This window comes from Somniosus microcephalus, chromosome 16 (genome assembly GCF_052327205.1).
Source record: "Somniosus microcephalus isolate GS21.2 chromosome 16, FLI_Smic_1.0, whole genome shotgun sequence".
In the NCBI taxonomy this organism is placed as follows: domain Eukaryota; kingdom Metazoa; phylum Chordata; class Chondrichthyes; order Squaliformes; family Somniosidae; genus Somniosus; species Somniosus microcephalus.
In genome coordinates, this window is record NC_141002.1 from 58008939 (window position 1) to 58030293 (window position 21355).

At 46.3% G+C, this 21355-nt stretch overlaps 1 protein-coding gene across 5 annotated transcripts in view; it reads left to right on the forward strand.

The window, feature by feature from the left end:
- LOC147106210 (fatty acyl-CoA reductase 1) overlaps positions 1–21355 on the forward strand; it is a 277164-nt gene that overhangs the window by 5406 nt on the left and 250403 nt on the right. Inside the window, exon 2 of one of the 5 annotated variants that reach the window (XM_086009101.1) lies at positions 10518–10627. The exons of 3 other annotated variants lie outside the window; for them this stretch is intronic. The gene's annotated coding sequence lies outside the window, so the exon portion shown is untranslated. The remainder of the gene's footprint in view (positions 1–10517; positions 10628–21355) is intronic. One more of the 5 variants, XM_086009102.1, reaches the window with a different exon arrangement.

Here is a 21355-nt window from a genome sequence, read left to right on the forward strand (position 1 = left end):
GCTGGTGCTGTTGGGGGGGGGAAGGGGGGTTTAAACTAACTTGGCAGGGGGATGGGATACGGAGTGGAGCTATAGTAGGGGGTGATGCACAGCCAAATATAGAGGAAAAAACAAGTCAGTCTGGAAGGCAGAGCAAATATGTAATGGCACAAGGGAGTATGGCAAGGCTGGATGGCATTTATTTTAATGCAAGGAGTCTTGTGAGTATGGCAGATGAATTGAAGGTGTTGATGAACACATGGGAGTATGATATTGTTGCTATCACAGAGACATGGTTGAGGGAGGGGAGGGACTGGCAGCTCAATATTCCGGGGTATAGAATCTTCAGGCGAGACAGAGGGGAGTGTAAAAGAGGAGGGGGTGTCGCAATATTAATCAAGGAGTCAATTACTGCTGTAAGGAGGGATGATATCTTAGCAGGTTCCTCTAATGAGGCCATATGGGTAGAACTTAAAAACAAAAAGGGGGCAAGCACTTTGCTGGGAGTGTACTATAGGCCCCCAAACAGTCAGGGGGAGATAGAGGAACAGATATGTAGGCAAATCTCAGAGAAGTGTAGAAATAATAGGGTAATAATAGTAGGGGATTTCAACTTCCCCAATATTAACTGGGACAAGTCAGAGTGTGAAAGGCTTAGAGGGTGCGGAATTCTTAAAGTGCATCCAGGAGAGCTTTTTGAGCCAGCATGTAGAAAATCCTACAAGAGAGGGGGCGGTACTGGACTTAATTCTACGGAATGTAGCTGGGCAAGTGGTAGAAGTGTCAGTAGGAGAGCATTTTGGTGACTGACCATAATTCGGTGGGATTTAAGGTAGTCATAGAAAAGGACAAAGATGGACCGGAAATAAAGGTTCTAAATTGGGGGAAGGCCGATTTTAATATGAGAAGGCAGGATCTGGCCAAAGTGGACTGGGATCAGCTACTTGTAGGAAAATCCACATCAGAGCAGTGGAAGTCATTCAGAAAGGAAATAGAGAGAGTACAGCGCCAACATGTTCCCGTAAAGGTCAAGGGTGAGACCAACAAGTCCAGGGAACCTTGGATGTCAAGGGATATACAAGAATGGATTAGGAAAAAAGGGAGGCTTTTGGCAGATACAAAGGACTAAAAACAGTGGAAGCCCTAAAGGAGTATAGAAAGTGCAGGGGGGTACTTAAAAAATAAATTAGGAGAGCGAAGAGGGGGCATGAAAAAACACTGGCGGGCAAAATAAAGGAAAATCCCATGGTGTTTTATAAGTATATTAAGGGCAAGAGGATAACCAGGGAACGAGTAGGGCCCATTCGGGACCAAAGTGGCAATCTGTGTGTAGAGCTGGAAGATGTAGATGAGGTTTTAAATAAATATATTGCATCTGTGTTCACTATGGTGAAGGACGATGTAGGCATAGGAATCAGGCAGAGGGATTGTGATATACTTGAACAAATTAGCATTGAGAGGGAGGAGGTACTAACGGTTTTAGCAGGCTTAAAAGTGAATAAATCCCCAGGCGCAGACGAGATGTATCCCAGGCTACTATGTGAGGCAAGGGAGGAGATTGCAGGGGCTCTGACACAAATTTTCAGAACCTCTCTGGCCACAGGGGAGGTGCCAGAGGACTGGAGGACAGCTAACATAGTACCATTATTCAAGTAGGGATAAACCAGGGAATTGCAGGCCAGTGAGCCTAACATCAGTGGTAGGGAAATTATTGGAAAAAATTCTGAAGTCTCCACTTGGAGAGGCAAGGATTAATCAAGGATAGTCAGCGTGGCTTTGTCAGGGGGAGATCATGTCTAACCGATTTGATTACATTTTTTCAAGGGGGTGACTAGGTGTGTGGATGAGGGTAGTGCAGTAGATGTAGTCTACATGGACTTCAGTAAGGCTTTTGACAAAGTCCCGCATGGGAGACTGGTCAAGAAGGTAAGAGCTCATGGGATCTAGGGCAATTTGGCACATTGGATTCAAAATTAGCTTAGTGGCAGGAGGCAGAGGGTGATGGTCGAAGATTGTTTTTGTGACTGGAAGCCTGTGTCCAGTGGTGTACCGCAGGGATCGATACTGGGTCCCTTGCTGTTTGTAGTGTACATTAATGATTTAGATATGAATGTAGGAGGTATGATCAGTAAATTCGCAGATGACATGAAAATTGGTGGAGTGGTAAATAGCGAGGAGGGAAGCCTCAGGCTACAGGACGATGTAGACGGATTGGTCAGATGGGCAGAACAGTGGCAAATGGAATTTAACCCTGAAAAGTGTGAGGTGATGCATTTTGGGAGGACTAACAAGGCAAGGGAATACACAATGAATGGTAGGACCCTAGGAAGGACAGAGGATCAGAGGGACCTTGGTGTGCATGTACATAGATCCCTGAAGGCAGCAGGACAGGTAGATAAGGTGGTTAAAAAGGCATATGGGATACTTGTCTTCATTAGCCGAGGCATAGAATATAAGAGCAGGAAGGTTATGATTGAGCTGTACAAAACGCTAGTTAGGCCACAGCTGGAATACTGTGTGCAGTTCTGGTCGCCACACTAAAGGAAGGATGTGATTGCATTGGAGAGGGTGCAGAGGAGATTCACCAGGATGTTACCTGGGCTGGAGCGTTTCAGCTATGAAGAGAGACTGGACAGGCTGGGGTTGTTTTCCTTAGAGCAGAGAAGGCTGAGGGGGGACCTGATTGAGGTGTACAAAATTATGAGGGGCATAGATAGGGTAGATAGAAAGGAACTTTTCCCCTTAGTAGAGGGGTCAATAACCAGGGGGCATAGTTTCAAGGTAAGGGGCAGGAGGTTTAGAGGGGATTTGAGGAAAAACTTTTTCACCCAGAGGGTGGTTGGAATCTGGAACTCACTGCCTGAAAGGGTGGTAGAGGCAGGAACCCTCACAACCTTCCTGACCTTCTACCCTGTCCGAGTTCCTGACCTTCTACCCTCCCGAGTTCCTGACATACCCACCCTCCTGACCTTCTACACTGTCCAAGTTCCTGACCTTCGACCCTCCCAAGTTCCTGACCTTCTCCCCCCCTTCCCTACCTTCTACTCTCCCAAGTTCCTGACCTTCTCCCCCCCACCTTCCTGACCTTCTGCCCTCCCGAGTTCCTGACCATCTACCCTCCTGTGTTCCTGACCTTCTACCCTCCCGAGTTCCTGACCTTCTTCCCCCCTTCCTGACCTTCTACTCTCCCAAGTTCCTGACCTTCCACCCCCCGAGTTCCTGACCTTCTCCCCCGCTTTCTGACCTTCTACCCTCCCGAGTTCCTGACCTTCTACCCTCCCAAGTTCCAGACATTCTACCATCCTGAGTGCCTGACCTTCTACCCCCCGAGTTCCTACCTACTACCCTCCCGAGTTCCTGAACTTCTCCCCTACGTTCCTGACCTTCTACCCTCCCGAGTTCCTGACCTTCTACCCTTCCAAGTTCCTGACCTTCTACCCTCCCGAGTTCCTGACCTGCCACCCCACCTGAGTTCCTGACCTTCAACCCTCCCGAGTTCCTGACTTTCTACCCTCCCGAGTTCCTGACCTTCTACCCTCCCGAGTTCCTGACCTGCTACCCCACCTGAGTTCCTGACCTGCTACCCCACCTGAGTTCCTGACCTTCAACCCTCCCGAGTTCCTGACCTTCAACCCTCCCGAGTTCCTGATCTTCTACCCACCCGAGTTCCTGACCTTCTACCCTCCCGAGTTCCTGACCTTCTCCCCCCCGTTTCTGACCTTCTACACCCCCTGAATTCCTGACCTTCTCCTCCCCCCATAGCTCCTGACCTTTCTTCTTCCCCCCCGCCAAGTTCCTGACCTTCTCCCCTCCCCCCCCCGAGTTCCGAGCTCCTGACCTTCTCCCTGTGAGTTCCTGCCCCCTTCCCCCCCAATCCCCTGTCCTCTTTCCCCCCGATCCCCTGTCCTCTTCCCCCCCGATCCCCTGTCCTCTTCCCCCCCCAGATCCCCTGTCCTCTTCCCCCCCAAGATCCCTGTCCTCTTCCACCCTCCAATCCCCTGCCCCCTTCCCCCTCCGATCCCCTGTTCTGTTCCCCCCGCCCTGATCCCCTGTCCTCTTCCTCCCTCCGATCCCCTGTCCTCTTCCCCCCTCCGATCCCCTGTCCTCTTCCCCCTTCCAATCTCCTGTTCCCTTCAACCCCTTTGATCCCCTGTCCTCTCTCTGTTCCGATCTCCTGACCTTCTCCAGACAAAAAACGGCTGGCATCCGGGAAGAAACATGGTTTAGGCTGCAGGCACCGGCTAGGCGCATGCACGGCCAGAACATTGGGTGCGTATGCGCGTCTCTGGTGGTGGAGCAGGGTGGTGTTTAGGCTCGGCCCACCCCCCATACAGGTGCCCATGCGCAAAACGACTCAAACTTGTTCGTGCAAATAATCATTCCGGTTTTTCATATGAGGTGTTAAACTGAGGCCCTGTCTGCCATCTCAGGTGGTTGTAAAAGATCTCAAGGCACTTTTTGAAGAATCCCTTCACTTTATTCTTTTGCTATTTTTCATCTTTTTCTCTTATCCTTTCTTACTCTTCTATTTCTAACTATCCACAACTGTGGGTGGGATGAGGCAGCAGTATTGGGTCTTAGGCAGGTGGGTTAGAAGCAATTGCAATGTGCGTGTGGCAGGGTTTGAAAGGATACTAGACACCCTATTGTATTCTGGTGGTGGGATGTGTGTGAGAGTCTCCTGTTTAGTCTTCTGTCGGGGTGCGGCAGTGCTGGAATCCTCAAGCTCAACCGTCCTTCATGGCTCGGAATTGAAAGCGACGGTGATTGCTGCTGACCTTGAAGAAAGCTGCCCACAAAGATTTTGTGATCTCTGCGGTGAAAAATTTAGCTTTCTCGATGTTAATTTGATTGTAGTGCTGTCTATGGGGGATCTCCAGAGCAGCAGTAATGTCATCAAGCAGGCTAAGCAGCCAATCACATTGAAGAATTCTCACAGACAACAAACCAGGAAATAAAAAGCAAATTTTATCATTCCCTTTTTAAAATTTTTACAGAGAGCGAAATAAAGATTGGGACATACAAAAGGGGTTAAGGTAGAAGCTGAAATATCATGCAAACTTTAAAAAATATTTATTTTTATTATTTTAAAAATCTAGTAATTTTTATCATAATTGAGAAATTTGACATTCCAGAAATATAAAATTAGTTTTTCTGGGCCAGAACGGTTGTTCAGCAATAGTTATTATTCAGAATGTCGTTAAAAACCCAGTTGCATCTCATTGAACAATGCTTAGCTTTTTATGGGGTTTTTAGCAGCGATATTAAAGCGAAAAAGGGAAAGTTTTTGTCAGTTCAAGTGATTTCAGTGATTGCCGGCTATAGGGAGTTCCACAGCGCAACCTGTGGCAGAGCAGGGAATGACTAATCACAACTTCAGGATTTCCACATTTATCTGCACATGTGCTAAATCCTGAAGTTACGGTCAGTTTTAGAGTGGTAATGATGGCGTACGCTGACAGTTTCGCCGTCATTACCACCACAAAATCCGGGCCCATGTTTTTTCTTAAGGGCTGTTTTGGGTCACCCGGTCATTCCGAGGTGGGCTGGCCAAGCATTAATGACAATCTTTCCTCCCACTCCCTGCATAGATCTACAGTTATGTGAGCTGAGAGATATTAACGAAAAGCACTTACCTCTGGAGATACTCAGCAGTAGTGACAGCTGACCTGCTGGTAGGGTTGTGGGAATAAAATAAATCAGACAGCGCCGGTGGTTTTCTCAGCATGAGTGCAGTTGGCAGACAGGTGCCTCTCTCTCCAGTTAGCACCTGGCTCAGCAGTCTACAAACATTAGAAACATAGAAACATAGAAGATAGGAGCAGGAGTAGGCCATTCGGCCCTTCGAGCCTGCTCCGCCATTCAACGAGATCATGGCTGATCATCCAAACCCTAGCACCCGGTCCCTACACCGACAGCCATCCCACCCAAGCCCTATCCCCGTAACCCCACGTATTTAATCCCCCCTAACACTAAGGGCCAATTTTTATCATGGCCAATCAACCTAACCCGCACATCTTTGGACTGTGCAGCTTTCCCTTTCAGGAATTGCACTCACCTAATTTATCTGTGGCTCTGTGCTGATTATTGGGGGTTGGGGGTGGGATGTGGGGTGTGGGGGTTATTAGTTAAGAGGCAGTGCTCATTTCGGCCAGATGAAATTGGGAAGAAGGCTGCTTCAGGCCCTGGGCAAGGCATTGGACAACCTGCATGTATAGAAATCCTATTATCAGGACCCCTTTTTAAAAAAGCTAAAATGTTTTAGGGCGTATTGAATCTGTTTTTAAACTGATGAGATTGCTTCCATTTTTTTGGTCCTTTAACTTGCTTGATTCTCCTTGTGCAATACACTATGACTGCCTGACAGGATAGGTGACCAGCTGCTGTGTCTCTCCCATTATCAATCTGAAGCCAACTGCTAGGAGTATGTGAGTGACCTCGGGTGACTCGCCTTCTGCTAGAGTCTGGCATCCACTCAGTGCATCCACTCAGTACCTCCACACAGCAGCACAGCTGAGATCAGTAGCTCAATGTGCAAAAGACCATGGTGATGACTATCCTTGCACTCCATGGCATATTGCATTTGGGGCACTAATACACTGCATTACAATTGAATGATTGTTATTTTAAACAGTAGGTGGTGATGACATTATTTACAAGAATAGCCAGGAGTCTGACAATATGAGGGAATAGATAGGATCCCGGGCTAATAATTCCTCATAATAATGTAACTTCTTCACACTATTGGACTTGGTTTCATTTCAGTTAATGCCCCTAATCATAAAGAGCGGAAAATGTCATGTTTGCGACACATTCCTGGGTTAACGACTGTTCACCTCTGGATATTAGTGTAGTTCTCTAACTATGTCAAGTTCGATAGCTACCCTACTCTGTTGCACAACAATGTTAGAAGCAATAGCTTTTGTTTTAACAAAAATATTCAACAGTTCAGAAAAACAAGGAACAGAAAGTGTTCATTTTTTTTTTGCAGTTCCTTGATTTTATTAAGTTATTGATCCACTCTTACTTTTCATAGGATTGAACTTTTAAAGATGTACCTTACTCAACAGAGCAGCAGAGAAAATGAAACGCCCTATAATAAACTTGCATACATATTTACAGACAATGGCCTAGAAATTGGGTTTTGGCGCAGCGACGGCTTTAGCGCCGGAAGTTAGTGCCGGAGCTAAGTCGCGCTGGGCGGGCCAAAAATTCACTACTTCTGCGCCCAAACGGCTGCCGGCGCTGCTGAAAGCTGTTAGCGCCTGAAAACTGGCGCTATGCGCTGAATTTCGGCGCTATTCCGGCGCTGCGGCGCCCGCTGCGGTGCGGCAGGTTCGGGAAGTGCAGGCCTCCTCCTTCCCTTAAGGAGGAGCTGCCTGCACCCGGCCGCGGCCCGCGATAATCTTTTTAAAAATGAGCCCGGCACCTCGGACAAGTGCCGGGCTTGCTTCTGTTCCGGGGAGGGAGCTGCGGCCAGGCGGGCGGCGGGAAAGCGGCCGGCCGCCGCGGGGCCTTTAATGCGCCGGCGCAACGTTCTGTAAGGCACCTCTGCCAGAACGTTGCTTGCGGCTGCCACGGGCGAGGCGGCCGCAACTCAATTTCCGAGTTCGGGCGGGTTACCATGGCAACCGGGACGCTGCGCACACCGATGACGTCATCGGTGCCGGCGCAGCGCTACCGGCCTAACGCCGATTTAGGGCCCCTGTCAATTTCAAAACTGGCCATAACTTCGCCGCTAGGCCCTCTAGCGCCTCAAAAGCGGCGCTAAGGCCAGTGAATTTCTAGGCCAATGAATTTATGATCCCAATCTTTCTACTCACAGCAGCAGTAAACTTCTCTTAAGGCATTTCATAATCATAATCAACTTTATTGTCATTGTTAGTGCACAAGTGCAGTACAACGAAATGTAGGCTTGTGGCTCCCGAGAGTGTACATTTAGATTAAGACATTTAAACATTCAACATTCATTTGGCTTGTAATACATTAACATAAACATAATAAAGTGCATTGGCAGATATGCAGGCTTTAGAGTTTATTTGTGGAGTTCAGTAGGATGACAGCCCTGGGAAAGAAGCTGTTCCTAAATCTGGTCGTTCGGGTGCAAATGCATCTGTAGCGTCTCCCAGATGGCAGGGGGGCGAACAGACTGTGGCTGGGGTGGGTAGGGTCTTTGATGATGGTCAGTGACCTCCGTAAACAGCGTTTCTGGTAGATGTTCTCTATGGTCGGTAGCCGGGTGCCGGTAATGCGTTGGGCAGTTTTGACTACCCGCTGCAGGGCTTTCCGGTCATAGGAGCTACAGCTGCCATACCATACTGTGATACAGTTCGTCAGGATGCTCTCTATTGTACAGCGGTAAAAGTTAGAGAGGATCAGGGGTGACAGGTTACATCCCTTCAGCCTCCTTAGGAAATATAGGCGCTGCTGGGCCTTCTTCACCAAAGAGGAGGTATTGAGGGACCAGGAGAGGTCTTCCGTGATGTGGACTCCGAGGAACTTAAAGCTGTCCACCCTTTCCACCACAGCCCCATGGATGTGGATGGGGGTGTGACTTCCGCCTTTAGACTTCCTGAAGTCCACAATGATTTCCTTGGTTTTCTTGATGTTAAGGGCCAGGTTGTTATCGGCGCACCACTTCACGAGATGCTGGACCTCCTCCCTGTAGGCTGACTCATCGTTGTTGGTGATCTGGCCTACCACCGTGGTATCATCCGCAAACTTGATGATGGTGTTGGAACCATGAACAGCCACGCAGTCGTGGGTGAAGAGGGAGTAGAGGAGGGGGCTCAGCACACATCCTTGTGGGGCCCCTGTGTTCAGAGTCAGGGGGGGGGAGGTGTGGTTACCTAATTTGACAGACTGGGGTCTGTTTGTTAGGAAGTCCAGGGTCCAGTTGCAAAGGGAAGTGTTCAGGCCAAGAGTGTGGAGTTTGGTGGCCAGCTTGTTGGGGACGATAGTGTTGAATGCTGAGCTGTAGTCTATGAACAGCATTCTGATGTAGGTCTCTTTACAGTCTAAGTGATTCAATGCAGAGTGTAGAGCAGTTGTGATTACATCCTCCGTTGATCTGTTTGCATGATAGGCAAACTGGTGTTGGTCAAGAGAGGCGGGAACACTGGCTTTGATGTGAGCCAGGACCAGTCTCTCGAAACACTTCATTATGATGGGTGTGAGTGCGACAGGTCGATAGTCGTTCAGACACGTCACAGCCGTTTGCTTTGGCACAGGAATAATGGTAGTGGTCTTGAAGCATGTAGGGACTACTGCCTGGGCCAATGACAGATTGAAGATGGCGGTGAAGACATCAGCCAGCTGATCAGCACATTCCTTGAGTACCCGTCCAGGGATGCTATCAGGTCCAGCAGCCTTACGTGTGTTCACTCCGCGTAGAACACCCCTTACGTCGGAGGTCGACAGAGTGAGCACCTGGTCTTCCGGGGGTGGCAAGGCTTTGGTAGCCGGCTCCCTGTTGTCCCTGTCAAAGCGAGCGTAGAAGTTGTTAAGCTCCTCCGGAAGGGAGGCATCGCTAACCGGGGGGCTGGTGTTTTTACTCTTGTAGTCAGTGATCGACTGGATGCCTTGCCACATGCGCCGGGGGTCCGAGTTGTTGTGGAAATGATCCTCAATCCGCAGTGTCTAAGAAAAGTAACCTTAAATGCACAATATAGTACAGTGAGCTTTAAAGATTGGAGCCATCATCTTCAGGTTAATTAAATGGTCAAATTGTACCTGTGATCATTTTTACCCCATGCACAGTAGCAGACACGAGTTGAATGAATGCATGATTCTGCTCTGGTTTGCCACTTTAAGTAATACAAATTCAGAATGGTGGATGCAACTTCAAACGATTAATTTTCCTGCTACTATAAGTGGTGGTGACAATGAGAGCAGTCAGCAATAGCCAGCCCGGCTATCCCATACTGGTAGGACAGCAGTTTACCTCCTTTTCAACTCTGAGGTTTTGGGGGAGAAAATTAACTTTCACTTTATTTGAATAACTATGTATGACTGTGTGCTGTATGCATGCACAATGCAGCAAGTGGTGCAAACCTGACTCTTTAAAGTTTGTTTTAAATGCATTGTCTCCCTTCTCCCCTCCCTTCCTGATAGAGCTTTGAACAGTTACAGAGGAGGCACATTACCGTCATATTCTAGTAAAACTACTGTGATACATATTCAGAGAGTTGGATGAGGCAGTCATACTGGTAGCTATTGTGTTTTTTGGCTATTGTTTTTGCTTTCCCGCTAATAAAGTCAGTCTGCACTATAAACAAGCCACTTACATTTTTCCTGCATGAAAACAAAACCTTAAATGGACATAGCTATTTTCAAAATTGCGCACTAGCAATTGGATATTAATCCCCGCCCCTAACGGCCATTGTGGAAGTGTGGAAAGAGAGCTCTTGTAAGATCTGCTCAGGAAACATAACCACAAGAGTATGTTGACATAATTAGTGTGCAGTTCTAGGGTCTATAATATGAAATTTAAAAAAATACATGCATTTGCTTTTCATTAATTACATGTTACTGTCCAGCTAGAAAGAATTGAAAATTCCAGTTGTGAGATCATTCCGAATGTGACAGCCCGAGAGGAACAGAACTTCCCTGTTTCAGTTACATTTCAATATTGCTGTCAGAAGTGAAGGTAACATTCATTAAACGCAACAGTTCTGTATTTAATACGATGGACATACAAGCATGAGATTATCTTTGATCAGCAGAATGCACTGCAGCAAATTAAATGAAACTTGTTTATAGCTTACTTATTTCTATTTATGTGCCTGGAACCAATTGTAAACACTTGCTTCACGTTCTCTGGGCAAGTGGGATTAAAGTGTCCTCTGTTGGCTGGCTGTCATAGTTCTTATGTGAAATGCATTTTGCCAGTTTCAAACTAACTCAGAGTGGGCAAGGGCCTTCAGCATAAAACAGCTCCAAATTCAGTACTAATAGGCAATATTACACAGGCATACATAAGAATGGTTAATCCTTAGGATGGGATGTGGAAAAATGTCACACTGGTGCAGTAAGGGTATGTTTCCGAGGTTGTGGCTGAAGCATTTTGTTAGGCTGAGCAGAGGGAAATTTATTGTGTATCTGGTTGAGCTGGGAATGCTTGATGTAGACACATGAAATGGAATGTACTCCAATCCACAACACTAATATTCCTCAGCTTAATGAGCACGTTTTTTTCTTTCAAAAGTGAGAATAAAAAGACACCTCCCCAGTGCTCCTGACCCAGGATTGCTCCCCACTGCACTACTGAAAAACCCCATAGACCCAACCCCAGAATCCCCCAGTGCTGGTAAACCACAGGACAACACTCACCCCCGTACCCCCATTGACGTATTGTAAAACCCTAGCACCCTCACTGGCATTGCTGACAGACTCCCACCCCAGTTCTGCCAAACCTCAATCACCTCTCACTGCCACAAAAACCCCCAACTGCTATTAAACACCACTACTGCCCCACCCCCCTATTCAGCACAGCGAAATACAGTACGAGGTGCATATCTCCAACATGATAGATATTGGTTACCAGTTTGCTATGTAAAAAAGGTAAGAGCTAAAAATCAAGTACTGTACATAGGTAAGGGAATGTGTAGTAATAATCAAGTACATAGGTAAGGGAATGTATTGTAATAAAGAAAAATGTGCAAAATTGGAGACAAAACAATCCCAAAATACCATGTTAAAAAGTTCAAAAATCAGTGGCACTGATAATACATTGTGTGTTACATAGTATAACTCCCCTTTTATGATAAAATAAGATATCCTCCAAATCATAATCAGTAATGGAAAATCCGATAGAATATATGTAAAGGCTTCCATCTAGTGCGCCCATTACACTTAAAAGTATACGTAACACTTATACTGATAGGCTCAAATATCATTATTAAAACACCTACAAATCACAACTGAACTATTTTAATTTTCCTCAGCAGTTAGCCTTTAATTGACCTCCGACTATGCCAGGGATTTGTAAGCAGTTGCCAATACAGGTAGACTATCCTTTATCCGAAAACCTTGGGACCAGCTGTGTTTCGGTTTTCGGAATTTTTCGGATTTCAGAAGGTTTTCATCTCGGTATCTGACAACAAACACTGTTGCTTAGCAACAGCTTGTAAACACTCGGGCCCTGCCTTGGAAGCGTCTCTGAAGCTGTTGCTAAGCTACAGAGACTCTTTCCACAGCCTGACTGTTTAAAAAAATGCTAGGGGAAGAAAAAAAATGCTAGGGGAAGAAAAAAAACCTAACAAAACGGCTGCTGATTTCTGCCGTTAGATCGAGGTTTCCGGCTCACCCTGCTCCGTATCTGAATTCCTTGACTTAGCGGGGGTCTGGGGCTCGACTGCCGCTGCCAGTTGTGGGAAAGCCGGATATCGGCTGACTCCTACACTAAGCTGGCCCGCAAATCAGGTCGGGGGGGGGGGGGGGGGAAGAAAAGACTATCGGACGGGCCGCTGCAGCTATCGGACGGGCCGCTGTATTGTTGGGTTCACTCCCCCGGTACCTCCTTCACACTGCCCGGCTCGGCCTGCAATCTCCTACCCAGGAGGGAACTCTGTGACCCTCTGCCCTGCTCACAGGGAAAGGCAGAGCTCCCGGACCACTCCTGTCATGTTTGGCGCCACTCGGGTCATGTCGTGCGCACGACTTACGCTCCATGAAAAAACTTTCGGTTTTTAGAGGTTTTCGGTTTTCGGAAGTGCGGATAAAGGATAGTCTACCTGTATAGGTTTAACTCTCTTATGCAATTGCAATTTGCCTAAAATTGACTTCAGGATGTGCCAATTTAGACTTCTTCCTCACAGTGAAGATGCTTTGTGGTCTCCAAGGGACAGGCTAGGTTAAACACGACTTTGCCTTAACAGCATATAGCTGTGGTCAAGGCAGTCCCTTTAAATCTACCAGGAAATGGCTGTCAAAACATAAGCACTCTTCTTGTTGTAAACTACATTGGCCCAGAAATTTGGGTTGGAGGCTTCCTGTGGGTGCAAGCCCCCGATCTGCACTTACCTAGCGTTCCTGCCGTTGTGCTGTGGGCCCGCGTGGGATTCCGATCCTGGGCCTCCTCCAGCTGCCGGCGCGCAGTGCTTGCGCATCCCAGGTGCGCAGTTAGTTCGAAGCATCCCCTGGGATAACGTGGGCCATGGAGAGCCAATCGTAGCAGGGAATCTCCATTCATAGAATTGACAGGAAGACCTGTCAAATCTATGAATAGAGATCGGCCCCAAAACCTAACTAAAACGTCAAATAATTTTTTTTTTAAATCACATTTTAAAAATAACTATACAGTAAATTACATAAAATAACTATTTTAAACAATAATTTAAATTTTTGAAAAAATTAATTACAGTTTTTAACAGGGCTAAAAATAAACTTACCTTTCTTTAAAGTATTTAAAAATAATAAACCTGTGGAAAAAATGTTTTAATTTTACTTAATTCACCACTTACCTTGTTAAAAGCAGGCCTTGTGACTGCTTTTTAAAAGCACAGCTGCTAGAGACTTACCCTCCCGGAGAAACCTGTAAAAAAAACGGAAGTTCCATGCGAACGTGCTGCCTCTCTGGCGCACGCGTTTGACCCTCGAACCCCTTCCTTCAAGGGAACTGAAGTTCCGGTTTCCAACGCATGCGCAGTGCATGCACGAAACCGGCACTTTCATTGGCCCTACGCGTGAGTACACAGCGCGTACTCACCTGTGGGGACCTGAATTTCTGGCCCATTGTGCATTAGATGCTATAATGCTCCTGTCATTATAAACAGCATATACTGCAGCATAAGTAATGCTATGGGAGACTCCGTAGTATTGTATACTATATTGTGATGCACACATGTAGTCACTGGTTTAAAAAACAGCTACTTGTATGACAATTTGGACCTCCAGCAAACAAGTACATGCGTGAAAAGGTCACTTGAAAATCCTACACCCAGGTTCTCTTGCTTTTGGTGCAATCCCTCACTGTGCCCTTCAGTTACGCATAAGGATGTTTCGTCCCCACTTGCTAATGAGCTACCATTTTGCCTAGACCACTTGCAAGGCATTTCCCCAGCATAAATTACCCGCTCCATCTGAGGGAACAGAACTCTCTAGGACACAAGTGCACCAAGATGCCCATGGCCCCTTTCAATCGGTTTCTCAGGATGGCATTCAAATGAGCATGTTACCAAGTTTTCTTCCTTCTCAATGCTTTATTGCCTGACAATGCTATGAGTGCAGGTATTAGCTGAGATGGGCAGATCTGAATGATTTAGGCGTGAGCCTGTTAGCACATAGAGGGAAGTGACTGGGAATGATATAGCAATTTAAATAGGCACACTTCCTCTTTTAAAGACATATTGCACCAACTGAATAGAAACTACATTCTCACATTGACTGTGTTTGGGTGCCAAGGTAGACAATAAAATGAATTTGAAAATTAACCCCTTGAGTACTTTAACACTATTTTAACTATCAAAATACACATACCTTCTCATTCATATAAGATTATGATTATATAAATGATTTCCTGTGAACTGCCAATGTTGAATTTTAGCTTGTAGATTTAGAATATATGTAGGAGGTGTGAGTTTCAACAGACTTGTATTATGATGTTTGTTTGAGGCAGGGTATTTTGATTTGCTCTATTTATCAGCATTTGCATTTGGCAGCAGATCCACTTCCATTTTGGTTACTGGGGTTCCATACTGATGGGAGGTTTATAAGGGTCGATTAATTTAACCATTTTCTTTTCTTCTGGGGTGGGGATTGTGTTTTAGTTTGAACCTAATCCTGTATTCCTGCGGCAAATTATATATGATTAACAGTAGGCTTAGGTTAGCGTGGCATTGGAGACACTTTCAGTATTATTTCCTTACTTTGAACTTGCTGCCTGCAGATGGAGAATCCATAGGTAGCATACATACATGTTTCATATTTAGTACTCGGTCATCACTGTGATAATTTATATTAGAGGTATATGTTGGGATGGGTAACTGTCATGGTGGCTGTGTGCCTCAAAATTCTTTTAGATAGAATGCAATTCAAAGAGACTGGAGAGATTGTACTGGGATCTGATTGGTCCCTGGTGATGGAACTCTGGGATTTGACTGGGTCCTGGTTTGCTTTCTGGTTGAGGACAGTAGTTTGATTTGTCATGCTGCTTGTCCAACCTCCAGTATTGGATGAGCAGAAATTTCCTTCAATTAAATATTGGGAAGGCCGAAGCTATTATCTGCGGTCCCTGCCACAAATTCCATTCCCCAGTCACCGACTTCATCTCTCTCCCTGGCCACTGTCTGAGGCTGGACCAGACTGTTTGCAATTTAGGTGTCCTATTTGTCCTTGAGCTGAGATTCCAATCCCATATCCTCTCCATCATCATGACCGCCTACTCCTACCTCCCGTTGCCTGTCTCTGCTCCTGCCTCAGTCCATCTGCTGCTGAAACCCTCATCCGTGACTTTTTTACCTCTAGACTTCACTATTCCAATGCTCTCCAGGCCGGCCTCCCATCTTGCACCCTACGTAAGCTTGAGCACATCCAAAACTCTGCTGCCTGTATCCTAACTCGCACTAAGTCCCGTTCACCCATCACCCCTGCGCTCGCTGACCTACATTGGCTCCCAGTCTGGCAGGCTATGATTTAAAAATTCTAATCCTTGTTTTCAAATTCCTCCATGACCTCACCCCTCCCTATCTCTGTAACCTCCTCCAGCCCTACAATCCTCCGAGATCTCCACATTCCTCCAATTCTGGCCTCTTGGCCATCCCCGATTTTTCACTGCACCACTGTTGGCGGCCATGCCTTTAATTGCCTAGGCCCTAAGGTTTGGAATTCCCTCCCTAAACTACTCCGCCTCTCTCCTCCTTTAAGATGCTCCTTAAAACCTACCTCTTTGACCAAACTTTTGGTCACCTGTCCTAATATCTCCTTATGTGGCTCGGATAACACTCTTGTGAAGCACCTTGGGACATTTTACTACGTTAAAGATGCTATATAAATGCAAATAGTTGTCTCTGGGATCTGTGGTTGAAATACTGGGATGTGATTGGCTGAAAGGACAGTCATTTTCGACTTCTAAAATCTAATTAGTGGAAGGGACTCAAAAACAGTACATTTACACAGATACAAGATATAATTAAATTAAAATCCATTTCTTGGTTTCTCATTCTTGAAATAAATTTTCTATTTTACAGCATAAACACTACTTGGAAAACTCAAGGGGTTAGATTTAAACCAAGTAAAAGTTGAGTTTATTACAATTTATAAAACAATAATGTACAGTATTCATAGGAGAGGAAGGTGGAGAGATGCAGCTGTAGTTTCACATTTATCACACCAAGATTGCATAGCCCCATTTTTCAGTGTTAATTTTGCACGCCGCACAGTCTTTAAGCAGCTTTGAAAGAAAAATGCTGTAAATGAGCCTGCTTTAACCTAGTCACTGGGTTCATACACATTTGCTCCATATGGTTAATCTTGCCTTTATCATTGGGTCTTAACTGATTGTGACAACTTGTTCACACACATACCCTGTGTTGTAATGAGATTTACTTCAAATTAGCTTTAAACTTGACTTGGAAAGCAAAAGTCATTAAATTTCCCACTTTATCAGTTTATTTATTATTATTTGTGTGACTCACCATCTTTTGATATTTGTTTGCCCTTTGTAACAATCTACTAAATCAAACAGCTATTTATAACCATGAGATAGATTTTCACCTTCACCTGAAAACAGTGGAATGAAAATCAGGTGAATTCTATAAAGAGCATTTGCTTTGTCCCGCCAAATTACCGTCCAGGAGGTGTAGATGAAAATTTACCTCCATGACTCTGGTTATAGGTGCTATTGAGTTTTCTAATTAATGAAAATCTTTGAGGTTGTACATTAAAAATGTTTAAATCAGTACTTTTATTTTATATTTAATTTTAATTCAATGATAGGAAATTACAGCAATTAAGAATAATATCCTTCAGTTATACTGCAGATAATAATCTCAAGTTAGTCGCACGCCATGTTGAATTTAGCAACAAGGCTCTCACTCTCCATATACATGCTTGGACTCAGCCTGTCCTTCTTCCTCTGGTACAGTACATGGATATAACACCAAAACATTGAAAAGTAAGATTATAAAGGCCCAAGAGTTTCAATGCACCTTGTGTGCATTTTCAAAATGCAGATTCATACTGGGCTGGAGTTGTAACACAGAAGATAGGAGCAGGAGTAGGCCATTCGGCCCCTTGAGCCTGCTCCGCCATTCAGTGTGATCATGGCTGATCATCCAAATTCAGTACCCGGTCCCTGCTTTCTCTCATACCCCTTGATCCCTTTATTCTTAAGAAATATATCCAACTCCTTCTTGAATATATTTAATGAATTGGCCTCTACTGCATTCTGTGGTAGAGAATTCCACAGGTTCACCACTCTCTGGGTGAAGAAATTCCTCCTCAGTTCTGTCCTAAATGGCATACCCTTTATCCTTAGACTGTGACCCCTGGTTCTGGACTCCCCGACCATCGGGAACATCCTTCCTGCATCTAGTCTGTCCAGTCCTGTCAGAATTTTGTATTGTATTGTACTGCATCAGGTGTGAATTCGAACTGATTCCTCTGGAAGTTGCTCTTGCATCTCTTGTTAAGCTGTCTCCCAACTTAGAATGTCAGTTTCTCATCAATATGTATCTAGAGCTGGTTCACAATTATGCAGACGTGCCAGACAACTGCATTTACACTACAGTTAGTATTCTGAAACAACCAGGTAGAACTGCATTTATATTGTTTAGTTACTGCCTGACCAGAACCCTAACTGTCCTGCCCATGGGAGAGTTCTGAGCATGCCTGTTCTCTAAACATTTACATTGAGGTCATGTAGGTTTATAAAGTGCTAAGTGTGCCTAGTGGATCCAGCGAGCATGTTGTAAACCACACTGGATTTGCATTTTGTGTGGTGTCAAACCAAAGCTGTGTGAGACAGCTGCTCCTGGAGAGCCTCTCTCTCTGCTTCTGGAGAGCCTCTCTGCTTCATTTCGGAGTCATGTTGAGCGCTGTCTCCAGACTTACATTGTGAGTATACTGTTTATGCAAAGCCAAAATTGTTGCACACCAGTGCTAAATTTCCAGTATAAATGTACTCTAAGATTGCCGTTGTAATATAACATAAAAAATATTTTTTTTTTGCCTGTTTATTTAGATTTCTCTTCACCATCCTCACTAATTTCCACATGAAGATAGTTCAGTTTTAAAAAACTGATTACTATTTGGCCCAACTATGAATTTTTAAATGAAGGGTATTGCTGAAATATTTCTTGGCAAATTTTCCAGCTGCAGGTTCTACTATTTTCAGTAACCCCAGAAATTGTGATTTCCCCCCCACCCCTTTTTTTACATATCTATCTAAGTTTTGCCTTAACTCTGCTAAGGCAGTTAGCTGTTTTGAGCCTTGATTCTACATGGTGATCCTGACAATATTACAGCGACTTCAGCTCACTAAAAATGTTTTTTATTAATGAACTACTGTAAGCAAATAAACTTTAAGAGACTTAGGCCTAGAAATTCAGTTGTTAGCGCCAGCCGCTAGCGCCTTAGGAGGAGGAGAAGTGGGGCGCGAAGCGGCTAGCGCCCGGGCGCAGCGCGATCTGCGCCTCTCGCGAACTTCAGTCAAGATTTAGCGGCGGCGCAAAACCGTAGCGCCCGCTCAGCTGCGCGCGCAGATCCTGATGTCATTTCATGGTGCAACGCCCTTGGTGCGCCCCGAACCGGAACTTCAGTGGCGCCCCCCTTCTGTGCGCCTGGCGCCCCCAGCGACTGGTTGAGTGGAACAGTTCCCAGTCGTTGCGGGGTGCGGGGGGGCGCTATTTAAAGGGGACTCTTCCTCCATTTTTGTGGCAGCCATTTTGTTCCACTCCTGTGTGAGAGAGAGAGATTTGCAGAGAGACAAAGGGAGAGAGCTTAATAACAACAGAAAATGCTGAAAAAACTCAGCAGGTCAGGCAACATCCGTGGAGAGAAATTTGAGTTGATGTTTCGGGTCGAAACCCTTTTTCAAAACTGGAAAGGAAATAAAATAGATCGAAGGCAGGGCTGCGATCGAACAAAAGAAGTAAAAGAGACATTAAAAGGTATTCAAAACCAGACGAGATGGTAATAGGCCAGTGGAGACAAAAGACAGCTGAGATTAGGTGTGAAGTGTACTGGCAGGATAAGAGACAGCTGCCAGGTGGGAGAGAGAAAAAAAAGGAAAGGAGGACCCAAAACAAAGGGGTGGAAAAAAATATCAGTAAAAAAGTAATAGGGGCCGAGGTTATGATCTGAAATTGTTGAACTCGATATTGAGTCCGGAAGGCTGCAAAGTGCCTAATCAGAAGAGAGAGCTTTCTGCTTTGACTCAGTGCTCGCACAGGTACTTGTGGCTTCAGGCCAGAGCTTTGCAGTTGGATTTAACTTTCAGTGCCATAGCCTTGAGTCGCCACATATAATGGGGGCTGCAATGGGTGGAAACGTTGGCTTTCTGCATTGCATTCAAAGGGCTCAGAGACGCTGAAAGAGAGTGCCAGTCATGGCCAGACGGAGAAGGGCCAACAGGCGTCGGCACAGGAGGCCTTACCCAACCAGGGTATACCACCAGCAGTTCTCATATCTGAACATGTCCGAGGAGCAGTGTGTTCAGAGGCTGCGATTCAGAAGGGAGGTGGTCACTGAGATCTGCCACCTGCTTCAGAGAGATCTGCAGCCACAGCTGAGGAGCAGGACGTCTCTGTCGGTGGCAGTGAAGGTGACGGTGGCTCTCAACTTCTATGCCCACCGGCTCCTTCCAATCCGCTACTGGGACATTGCCAATATCTCCCAGTTCGCGGTACATTGCTGCATCCGCCAGGTGACGAATGCCCTCTTCAGAAGGAGACGTCAGTACATCTCCTTCCCCATGACCCTGGACAAGCAGCAAGAGCGTGCAATGGGATTTGCAAGAATAGCGGGCTTCCCCATGGTCCAGGGCGCCATTGACTGCATGCATGTAGCTTTGCGGGCACCTCTATAGAATGCCGAGGATTACCGCAACCGGAAGGGCTACCATTCGCTCAACGTCCAGTTGGTTTGTGACCACAGGCAGCTCATACTAGCTGTCAATGCCCGCTTTCCAGGCAGCAGCCACGATGCCTACATCCTGTGCCAGACTTCTGTGGCAGACATTTTCGAAGCCCCGGCTCACCCAGGAGGCTGGCTTCTCGGGGACAAGGGCTATCCTTTATGCACCTGGCTGATGACCCCGCTCCGTGCGCCCAGCACCCCTGCTGAAGAACGATACAATGACAGCCATCAAGCTACCAGGAACATCATTGAGCACATGATCGGCATGCTCAAGCAATGGTTCCGCTGTCTGGACCGTTCTGGAGGAGCCCTACAGTACTCGCCTGAGCGAGTCTCCCATTTCGTTGTGTGCTGCATGCTGCACAACCTGGCTATCCTCAGGACTCAGCCACTGCCAGCAGACATTGGAGAACCACCAGAGGAGGAGGAGGAGGAGGAGGAGGACCAAGATGGGAGGGAGGCACAAAGTGCAAGGGCCGTCCGTTGGCGGATTATTGCAACTCGGTTCTAGGCCCCCTCTCAGGGAATGGCTTGTGCCAATGAAAGAACATGAATGGAGCCGCTCCGCAAACCCTCAGCCGGTCAAGGCAACAAATAGTTCAAAGTGCAAACATGAACAATCTGAATAAAGAAATTTTTTTATTTTACAAACTCTGTGCCCTTCCCGCATGACAAACAAATTCAGAGAAACCCCGCAAAAAACAGTCAGACACATAACTGGCTCTCACAACCTTGAGAAAATGAAAAAAACTGTTAAACAAAAATGACCATGATTCTCGGCCTTCATATAAAAAACAAACACAACATTCTCGGCCTTCATATAAAAAACAAACACAACATTCTCGGCCTTCATATAAAAAACAAACACAGCATTCTCGGCCTTCATATAAAAAACAAACACAACATTCTCGGCCTTCATATAAAAAAAACATTTTGCCACACCTTCTACTTTTTCGCCTGCGAGGGTGATCCGCCTCGCTTCTGCGATTGGCCCCTTCCCGACCTGCAGCTCCTCCTCAATGGGACCCCAGTGGCTGCAGCAAGGCTGGGGGAAGGCTGCTGAGGGTCAGATGGTGAGATGGCAGATGCCCTTGGGGGACGGCCTGGACCAGCTCTGGGTCTGGAGGGCCCGGCTTCTGACTGCTCCAACTCTGCTTGGGCGGCAGCAGTCTGTCCTACGGGTGGTGGCAGCTGCAGTGGAGGAGTGACAGTGTTGGCTGCAGGAATGCTGCCAACCTGACAGAGCACAGGCACTCCCTGGTCGGCCGAGACACTGGCACTCGCACGGGCCAGCACTGAA